General features: G+C 34.8%; 1 long non-coding RNA gene across 2 annotated transcripts; it reads right to left on the bottom strand.

Annotated features, from left to right (window-relative positions):
* Nucleotides 1-280: 280 nt before the first annotated feature.
* On the bottom strand, nucleotides 281-1,774 carry LOC142219709 (uncharacterized). 2 transcript variants are annotated; one of them, XR_012717719.1, is made up of 4 exons: nucleotides 1,672-1,774; nucleotides 815-888; nucleotides 655-747; nucleotides 281-584 (listed from the first exon to the last, which is right to left on the bottom strand). It is a non-coding gene; the product is annotated as an uncharacterized LOC142219709 (long non-coding RNA). The 2 variants fall into 2 exon arrangements; XR_012717718.1 differs by lacking the exon at nucleotides 1,672-1,774 and adding an exon at nucleotides 1,527-1,653.
* Between the last annotated feature and the right edge of the window lie 9,789 nt (nucleotides 1,775-11,563).

Here is an 11,563-nt window from a genome sequence, read left to right as displayed (position 1 = left end):
TTTCATCTAGAGAAGTTCATGATTTTCTTATAAATAAGTTTATGTATTGCATCGTATTTTAGTTCATTCTTACTACGCTGAGGGAAGAATGTACTTACACTCATTCAAAATATTCCTGCTATCCGGAAAAATGAACAAGTTTTTGGGAATCCTATATTTAGAAATTGGTTTCAAATAAACTATTTATCAGTATAATTTTCAAAGAAGTAAATAAATTTAGGAATTAAAGGTACAACAAGCCTGTATACAACTAAGAAATTTTTCGTACAATATAAGACAATTTTTCATAACTACCAGTATTTTATTTCAAAAAATTATTATTATATTACATAAAACTATGGCTTATGATATACAATAAAAGAAATGTTTTTATTTGTACGCTGTATGTTGTTACTTTTCCGTAGTTAGTAATTGCTTCTTCAAAAGAGTAATATTCTATGTTAGTAGAATGAAACTAATTAATATCAATTTCCATTTTCTATCCATATGAAAGATATATGCCATAAGTTGCTATTTTCATTTCATTTTTGTCCAATTTCACCGATTTCGCTAGTTTTTGTTGTGTGGATTTGCGTCATAAGCCTCTGAAGTTAAAAAGGTATATGAAATATAAAAATATTATCAAATTCTATGGTATTTTGATCTTTAACTTACAAGAGAATTTTCTTAGAGCCAATAGGGATATCAGCTTAGATAGCATTAAACAGTAAGAAGATTCCAAAAAATACCATTAGATTTGCTGTCATCCTGCAAATGAAAATTATTTTTAATAAATAGAAATTTTGGCTTTATTACAAATGGACGAAAAACTTACCACATTGAAAAAAATCATCCAATTACTACATTAGTGGAATCATATCCATGCACAAATGGGACATTTTTGAAATCCTTCTCAGAATATAAATGAAATAAAAATATTATAAAATTAGATATAATTTCCACTTGTCAATATAGCATTTAGTATTTATGGTGGATATTAAGTTCGAGTTTAGTGGCTAAAATCCCAATTTTTCATGATTAGTTTTCTTTAGAAATACATGGGAACAAAATTGAACCGTTTTTGTGTTCATTTAAAATTTATATCAAATTTTTAGTAATTTGAGGTTGCTGAATCCAAATTTACACTTGTTTTTTTAAGAGCTCGACTTTTTGAGATATACGGTTATGTTCAAAATTAAGGGACTTCCGCTATATATATAGGAATAACTTGAAAACAATTCATCATATTAAATTAAAAAACAGCGTTCTACATAAGCTTAAAAACGATTTTCTGTTCTTAATCGTGTAATCCATTTAAAGAATATAAACTTTATAAAAAACTTGTTTCGAGCTATTCTCCATCAAGTTATATTTAAATTTGCATCGAAGGCGTATAATTTTATACTTTTCTTACTGATTTATTTCTGATTTTAGCACCTAAACTCGAACTTAGTACACACCTTAAGGACTCGCTATAACATAAAAATATAGACTCAAAAAATTGTACTGTGATCCAGATGTAGAGTAAATATAGATCATTTTATTACCACTCATTATGAATATTTTTATGTAAACCAATTTAAAACCGCACTAATTTTAAATTATTAATAGAAATATACAGTTTCTTAATATGTGATTTATTTTAGAGTTATTTATTTTTTATCAATATAAAGTGTTTTTGTTTTCTCTAACATCACACCATTCACTTATCAGTTTCTAAAATGTTACGAAATAAATGTATTTTTATTAATAAACACAAATACCGCACGCAAGCGCACCACGTGTGCGCTTCATAAATGCATCAACAGAACTGAATGCACCAATAAAACTCAAAGACACAAATAGTCATAAAGGACACATATGTAAAGAAAAACAACTCCACACACACATGATCCCTTTCTGATCTCGCTATTGCAACAAAACAACTATCACCACAAAAGATACCAACAACACACATTCCATAACATCATCGCAATAACAAACACAAACAAAAAAAAAAAAAAGATGATGCAATAATTTCATAATTTCTTTTCACTTCAATTTCCAGTATCACGTTTATTGATTAGTTGGTATTCTATCTATAGGATAAGGTAAAATATATTCAAAATTTACGAGGAATCCATAAAAAATTATATACACCCGTCAAGGATTAAATTAACTACTTTTTATTCTACTTTATCTAAAATTTTCAATGTGAGGAAATATACTCCAACTTATAGTAAAAACCGAAATAAGCTGTAGGAAGCCGCCATACGAATCGGTACTGTGGTTAAGTTAATTTTTACTATAAAATTTTTTTTCCATACAAAAATTTTTCTTAGTAAATTGTCCACATTTCGTAGTAAGATTTTTATATTGCCTATGTCTTTTTATAATACAATCAACGATGCATTAACTATTGTATTGGAAATTAATTTAAGGAAAAATCCGTCCCATTTCGTAGTTAGTGAACTAAAAAACATTTACTGAATTTTTATAAGTTTTCCTTTAGCTAAGTTAATTTTCGCAGTGGTTACGAAAAATGAACTATATTACAGTAAATTTTTTGAACTATGTGGAAGTTAAACTGGTCCTAAAATTAACAAGACACCTTTTTTTCTGTGTATATATTAAACAAAAAAAAGGCCGATTAAATACGTATATAATTCAGTTTGACAAAATTTTCTATAGAAATAAAATTTTGACAAAATTTTCTATAGAAATAAAAACTTGACAAAATTTTCTATAGAAATAAAATGTTGACAAAATTTTCTATGAAAGTAAAATGTTGACAAAATTTTCTATAGCAATAAAATTTTGACAAAATTTTCTATAAAAATAAAATGTTGACAAAATTTTCTATAGAAATAAAATGTTGACAAAATGTTCTATAGAAATAAAATGTTGACAAAATTGTCTATAGAAATAAAATGTTGACAAAATTTTCTACAGAAATAAATTTTTTACAAAATTTTCTATAGAAATAAAATTTTGACAAAATTTTCTATGGAAATAAAATGCTGACAAACATTGCTATAGAAATAAACTTTTTACAAAACTTTCTATAGAAATGAAATTTTGACAAAACTTTCTATAGTAATAAAATTTGACAATTTTTACATGGCTGTTAGAGGCCATATACTAACGAAATGTACCATATTTCAACCGCATCGGATGACTTTTGCTCCTCCAAGAGGCTCCGGAGGTCAAATCTGGGGATCGGTTTATATGGGAGCTATATATAATTATGGACCGATATGGACCAATTTTTGCATGGTTGTTAGAGACCATATACTAACACCACGTACTAAATTTCAATTGGATCGGATGAATTTTGCTCATCCAAGAGGCTCCAGAGTTCAAATCTTGGGATCGGTTTATATGGGAGCTATATATAATTATGGACCGATATGGACCAATTTTTGCATGCTTGTTAGATACCATATACTAACATCAGGTACCCAATTTCAAACGGATCGGATGAATTTTACCCCTCCAAGAGGTTCCGGAGGTCAAATCTGGGGATCGGTTTATATGGGAGCTATATATAATTATGGACCGATATGGACCAGTTTTTGCATGGTTGTTAGAGACCATATACTAACACCACGTACCAAATTTCAATCGGGTAGGATGAAGTTTGCTCCTCCAAGAGGCTCCGGAGCTCAAATCTGGGGATCGGTTTATATGGGAGCTATATATATTTATGGACCGATATGGACCAATTTTTGCATGGTTGTTAGAGACCGTATACTAACATCAGGTACCAAATTTCAACCGGATCGGATGAATTTTGCCCCTCGAAGAAGCTCCGGAGGTCAAATCTGGGGATCGGTTTATATGGGGGCTATATATAATTATGGACCGATATGGACCAATTTTGGCATGGTTGTTAGAGACCGTATACTTAGACCACGTACCAAATTTCAACCGGATCGGATGAATTTTGCTGCTCCGGAAGGCTCCGCAAGCCAAATTTGGGGATCGGTTTATATGGGGGCTATACGTAAACGTGGGCCGATAGGGCCCATTTTCAATACCATCCGACCTACATCAATAACAACTACTTGTGCGAAGTTTCAAGTCGATAGCTAGTTTCGTTCGGAAGTTAGCGTGATTTCCACAGACGGACGGACAGCCGGACAGACGGACAGACGGACAGACGGACGGACGGACGGACATGCTTAGATCGACTCAGAATTTCACCACGACCCAGAATATATATACTTTATGGGGTCTTAGAGCAATATTTCGATGTGTTACAAACGGAATGACAAAGTTAATATACCCCCATCCTATGGTGGAGGGTATAATAATATACCCCCATCCTATGGTGGAGGGTATAAAAATAATATGCATTTAATACTAGCGACGCCATCTATGTGTCAGACCGGGGACTTATCAGCCAACCTTAAACCACACCTACTGAATTAGTAAATATAAGGGGCACCAGTGAAATAGGGTTGCGAGATAAACCGTATCTCCATATTTAAGAAAATTAAGGGTACATGTTTGTGGGAGTTTTTTTGCAATCTGAACAGAAATGGCTGATATATAGAGCTATAGTTGATTCTGCACCTACAGAGTTAGTATGCCACTAATATTGAGTCCATTATTAAACAATAGCACATCGCTCAATTAGTGTGGGTAAAAAAATCCAAATTTGTGACCCTTGGGTAATATATTTATGTAAGAGCTACATGTAAGTCTAACTTCGATCGGCTAATACTCTAAAAATTGAAATTTGAGCAACATTGGTTAATAAATATGTGTATTATGTCCAACGTTGGGAAAAACGAGCGATGCATATATATGGGATCTATATCTAAATCTGAAGCGATTTGGATGATATTCTCAAGGTTTGGTTGATACCACTGAAGGTTATCTTGTGCTAAATTTGAGTAAGATCGGTTAATAAATGAGGCCACTATGGCAAAAAAATATAGTTATTAGTGGAAATTTTTGAAAATCTGCCGCTACATATATGGGAGCTATATCTAAATCTAAACCGATTTGAATGATATTTTACAAGTTTAGTTGATACCACAGAACATTACTTTGTACTAAATTTGAGTAAGATCGGTAACAAATAAGACTATTATGGCCAAATTTGCGAAAATCGAGCGATACATATATATATTATAGCTATAGTTAAATCTGAACCGGTTTCGATGAAATTTTGCACACTTGAAAAGTTGTAAATGAGATTACTGTGTGGCAAATTGGGCTCTGATCGGTTAGTAAATGAGCGCAATCTGATCCCATTTATCGAAATCGGGCGATACATATATATGGGAGCTATATCTAAATTTGATCCTATTTTTATACCCACGGGTATAATACGTTTGTCATTCCGTTTGTAACACATCGAAATATCGATTTCCGACTATATAAAGTATATATATTCTTGATCAGGGAGAAATTGTAAGACGATATAACGATGTCCGTCTGTCTGTCTGTTGTAATCACGCTACAGTCTTCAATAATGAAGCAATCGTGCTGCAATTTTCCACAAACTCGTCTTTTGTCTGCAGGCAAGTCAAGTTCGAAGATGGGCTATATCGGTCCAGGTTTTGATATAGTCCCCATATAAACCAACCTCCCGATTTGGGGTCTTGGGCTTATAGAAATCGTAGCTTTTATCCAATTTGCCTAAAATTGGAAATCTAGAGGTATTTTATGACCATAAAGAGGTGTACAAAAAATAGTGAGTATCGGTCCATGTTTTGGCATAGCCCCCATATAGACCGATCTCCCGATTTTACTTCTTGGGCTTATAGAAACCGCAGTTTTTATTCAATTTACCTGAAATCTAGAGGTATTGTAGGACCACAAATACATGTGCACAAAATTGTGAGTATCGGTCCATATTTTGGTATACCCCCCATATAGACCGATCTCCCGATTTTACTTCTTGGGCTTATAGAAACCGCAGTCTTTATTCAATTTACCTGAAATTGGAAATCCAGAGGTATTGTAGGACCATAAAGAGGTGTGCTGAAAATGGTGAGTATCTGGAGCCACCGTGGTGCACTGGTTAGCATGCCCGCCTTGCATACACAAGGTCGTGGGTTCGATTCCTGCACGACCGAACACCAAAAAGTTTTTCAGCGGTGGATTATCCCACCTGGTGACATTTCTGAGGGTTTCAAAGCTTCTCTAAGTGGTTTCACTAGAATGTGGAACGCCGTTCGGACTCGGCTATAAAAAGGATGTCCCTTGTCATTGAGCATAACATGGAATCGGGCAGCACTCAGTGATAAGAGAGAAGTTCACCACTGTGGTATCACAATGGACTGAATAGTCTAAGTGAGCCTGATACATCGGGCTGTCACATAACCTAACCTAACCTAACCTAACCTATCGGTCCATATTTTGGTATAGCCCCCATATAGACCGATTTCCCGATTTTACTTCTCGGGTTTCTAGAATCCGAAGTTTTTATCCTATTTGCCTGAAATTGGAAATCTAGAGGTATTTTCGGATCATAAAGAGGTGTGCCGAAAACGGTGAGTATCGGTCCATATTTTAGTATAGCCCCCATAAAAACGATCTCCCGATTTAACTCCTTTGGTTTCTAGAAACCGTAGTTTTTATCTGATTTGCCTGAAATTGTAAATATTCTGGTATTTTAGGCTCACAAAAACGTGTATCGGATTAAGTTTTTATCGGTCCATTTGGTAATGCCTCCATATAGACCGACTTCACTTCTTGAGGGTGTAGAAGACGCACTGATTATGAAAATTGCTTGAAACTCAATGTAAAATTTCCAGATTTTACTTCTACAGGTTTAAGATTTCAAATCAAGACGTTATTTTATAATTTTCTTGCACACTTACAAGAGATGTTAATTTTTTTTTTTTTTTATTTTTATTTACATTACAACTGAGTCATACTCATCTAGTAATTTACAATTATTAGCTCATTATCTTTTTGCTAAAATATATAGCAAAGAATACAATTTTGAGAAGAAACTCAAGACTTTCTCTCTAGTTGGGTTCTTGAACGAATTTTAGATGACCAAATCCATTGGGGTTGTCCTCTGTAACCTTCTGATTGGTAGATAGTTTTGGAATATGGTGTTCAATTCGGCGTTTACATGACATCGCAATTTATTAGCGTGACTCTGCGCAGCAAATGATATTTCTTCTACAATAGGCTTAACTTGTAAATCTCTGTGAAGATCGGAATTTCGGATGTACCAAGGTGCATTAACGATGGTACGTAAAATCTTGTTTTGGGTTTTCTGAATACATTCGACATAGTTGTTTGAAGCACAGCCCCATAGCTGGATTCCATACATCCAAATTGGCTTAATCATTTGATTATAAATGAGGACTTTGTTTTTTATGGATACCTTACTATCCACAAAAAGCCAATATAGCTGACTAAATTTTAGTTTCATCTCTTGGTTTTTCTTCTTGACAAGAGATGTTAATGATTCCTCTAAAACTCAAACAAAAATGGTTCTTATAAATCCAGAATCTGATATAGTCCTCATAGGTGAAATCTTTAAATTTATCTTCGGGAAGTGTCCTCAAGTCCTCAAGCCCTCATGAAATTTCAAAGGAAACCCTAATATTTGGTTCATGGTGGTGGGTATTTAAGATTCGGCACGGCCGAACTTAGTGCTGTATATACTTGTTTCAATAGCGTTCGTCCTTGTGCCAAAAAAGCGTCATATACCAAATTTAAGCAAAATCGGTTAATAATTGCGACCGGAAACCTTGGAACAAAAAATACATGGACGGACTGATGGACGGACACCATGGGCTAGATCGACTCAGGAGGTGATTCTGAGTCGATCGGTATATATTTTATCAATATTTGTGGTAGGCACATTTTTTGGCAGATCAAAGTTATTATACCCTGACCACCTATACTAAGCAAAATTTGCATTCGTATTTTAAAGACATGAAATCTTTGACCTCACGACAATATTTTTTTTAGTGTAATATGGCCCAAGGCATAACATTCTAACTACTTCTCCAGATGTTTTTATTAGTATGAATGAAAAAATAAAGAAGACAGGTTCAAATCTCAACAATATTTTTATCAAATATTTTTTTTTTTAAATATTGTTTTCTTATGATACACATCGCTTTTATTTCGTTATTTTCTGGGTATATTTATGTAGAAAACTATTTGTCCATTAAAAATTAACAAAAAATTAAAAATTCTCGTAATTTGCAAAACCTGTTCAAAAGAACTTCCATGGAAGTGAAAAAGTAAGATTTAACTGTCCAGAACTTAAATTTTCACTTAAAATAGTCTAATTGCGTATTTTCTAATACTTGCTCAAAATTACTGCATCGGAAGTGGAAAAAAATCGTTGGGAGATCCCGCGATGCGCTTTTAAAGAAATGTTTGTGGACTTATACAAAAGGACTGCATCGGAAGTTTAAAAGAATCGATTCCGCGATGCAATTTAAAAGAAATGTTTGTGGAATGACAGTGGGTTAGAAAAATTTTATTGAAAAAAACAATGGTCGCTCCCCTCTCGTCTTCATGGCGAATATTATAGAGAAAATGTCTTAAAGATAGCCTTCACAAAAATATCGTCAACTAAAAATTGATTTCTAGGCTTGCGCTAAAAAATAAAAGTATCGATCATCTCATGCTCCTCTTCCGTAAGTTAAATCTGGTGATCGGTTTATATAGGGCTACATATAAGTATGGACCGATATGGTCATATAGTTACATTGCGTACACTAAAAAAAAAGTTTACTTGGATCCAAAGATTATTCAAAGTTAAATTTTTTCATTCTGTATAGGAAAATTTTAACTAATATATGGAATGCATTCTACCTAATTTCTACGAAAATCACATCGTTCAAACAAATAAAAATGTCTTTAGCCCTATACGAAGTTCAACTTTCTTCACATTGAGTTCATTTTAACTTAAAGAAGAGGTCACTGTTTTCTTGGTGTAGATCGACTCAGAACTTCACTACGACACAAAATATGTATTCTTTATGGGGTCTGAGATCAACATTTCGATGTGTCCTTTGGTGGAGGATATACAATTTGTTTTGTTGCCTTATATATTAGTCATCCTATTTAGATACGAACGGCTGAGAAAAGCTGTGGTAGGGCCACAGTGGTGCAATAGTTTGCGTATCTATCTTGCATACCAAAGGGACCAATTTCGATAAAAACGAAAAAGTTTTTCTGCGTTGGTTGATCTCTCTCAGTAATGCTGGTGAAATAGCGGGCTGTCACAATACATAACCCAACCTAACTTGTATGTTGAGTTTCCAAATGGTTTCCAATACAAAATACCATGTTGCTGAAAACAACTGAACCATCACCCAACACATCAATGAACTACATACCCTTACTGTACAGCCCAAATCAATTGTGGCATCGATTAAGGTATCCACTAACGATCCGACGTAACAAACGTTAAGCATGCGTAATATTGATGATTTATGAATCACAAAACGAAAAAAAATCATAATCCGTAAAATCTCAATACCAGACGGTGAATAAACGACCATATAAAGACCAAAAATCAATTCAAGTTAATGCCGTCAGTAATGGCCAATAGTGTTGAATTTGCAAAAATGAAATGTGTGTGTGCGCGCGCGCAAAAGCTCAAAAACAAAGTTGGCAATTCAAAAAATCTTCATCGAACTCATCCCCAAAAAATAAGAGATTCTTATCACAACCAAAACGTATGTTACGACCACTATACGAACGATCGATTGGTCGATAGGTCGTATACGTATTTTGAGTGGCGGCTCTTTGGTGTTTGCTGTTATATGCGTATGTGTATGCGCGTGTGTGTGAAATGCGAATAAAGACCATCTCATATCATCACCCATCTATCGATGAATTACTTCATGGGATACCGCGTTGTGAAAAGAGAGAGAGAACGAAGGAGCCGCTTATATGACCAAATTCAACAAATCATTAGTAAGATCAGCAAGATCAACATACCGCGATACACCATTCAGATTTATTAAGATAGCCATTTGGTTATTGAGATTCTTTAGAAAAACACAATTGACCACTGTCTAACATTGATTTGTAATAAGACAGTGGTTTTAAAGGAAAAATCTGAGATGATGTTTTAGTGTCAAGGTAATGGTATAAAGGGTGATACGGTCAAAATTTGGTCAATATAAACTTGACGTATTTCTTTCAATTTTGCATTTAAAAAACCTGAACACCCCTCATTTTGAAGGTGTGTGTGTGTGTAGAATGTTGCTCCTATTTTGATTTTGGAATTCACTTTTCAGTTGTCAAAATGCCGTCCAAGCAAGAGAGCAGCGTATCAAAATTTTGCTCGAGCATCGCGAAAATCCGAGCTACTCGCACGCAAAGCTGGCAAAATCGCTAAAAGTTGCCAAATCAACCGTTACAAATGTAATTAAAGTGTTTGGGGAACGTTTGTCGACAGCCAGGAAGTCTGGATCGGGGGGAAATCGAAAACCGGAAGCCGCTGAGACGACAAAGAGAGTTGCCGGTAGTTTCAAGCGAAACCCTAACCTCTCTCTCCGAGATGCCGCAAATAAGCTGGGTGTATCGTCTACAACCGTGCATCGAGCCAAAAAACGAGCCGGACTATCGACTTACAAGAAGGTAGTGACTCCAAATCGCGATGATAAACAAAATACGACGGCCAAAGCGCGATCCCGGAGGCTGTACACGACGATGCTGACGAAGTTTGACTGCGTGGTAATGGACGACGAAACCTACGTCAAAGTCGACTACAAGCAGCTTCCGGGACAGGAGTTTTATACGACAAAAGGAAGGGGAAAGGTAACAGATATTTTCAAGCCCATAAAACTGTCAAAGTTCGCAAAGAAATATCTGGTTTGGCAAGCCATCTGTACCTGTGGCTTGAAAAGCAGCATTTTCATAGCTTCCGGGACTGTCAACCAAGAAATTTACGTGAAAGAGTGTTTGAATAACCGTCTGCTGCCTTTCCTGAAGAAACACGGTTGTTCCGTACTGTTTTGGCCGGATTTGGCATCTTGCCATTACGGAAAAAAGGCCATGGAGTGGTACGCCGCCAACAACGTGTAGGTGGTTCCCATGGACAAGAACCTTCCCAACACGCCAGAGCTCCGCCCAATTGAGAAATACTGGGCTATTGCCAAGCGGAATCTAAAGAAGACCAAAAAAACTGCAAAGGACGAGCAGCAGTTCAAGGCAAACTGGCTTTCTGCGGCGAAGAAGGTGGACAAGGTGGCTGTACAAAATCTGATGACAGGTGTCAAGCGTGAGGCCCGGCAATTCGGATTCGGAAAAGCGAAAGCCTAACTGAATATTTTTCCTGAATTTTATACTAATTGAACTTGAAAAATAAATTTAATTTGATTTTTTAAATAAACGATTTCACCGATTTACACGCGTTTTCCCTTGACCAAATTTTGACCGTATCACCCTTCAGGCTACGCGTTATGCTGTTTTGTTACCCTCCCCAAAACATGAAAAATATACGTCATGTTCATTTAGATTAAAATATGGTTTTCATACGAGGGTTGTCTTTTATATTTTGGTATTAGAAAACAAACACAAATGTTAACTGTTTGGTATATATTTTTCGGGCTTCCAATGTTATTTTAAATGCGAATAAAAAAATATTGAATTATTC

The sequence above is a fragment of the Haematobia irritans genome, chromosome 1, assembly GCF_050003625.1.
Source record: "Haematobia irritans isolate KBUSLIRL chromosome 1, ASM5000362v1, whole genome shotgun sequence".
In the NCBI taxonomy this organism is placed as follows: domain Eukaryota; kingdom Metazoa; phylum Arthropoda; class Insecta; order Diptera; family Muscidae; genus Haematobia; species Haematobia irritans.
The sequence above is the reverse complement of the archived record's forward strand: the minus strand, read 5'-3'. Positions and strand labels throughout refer to the sequence as shown.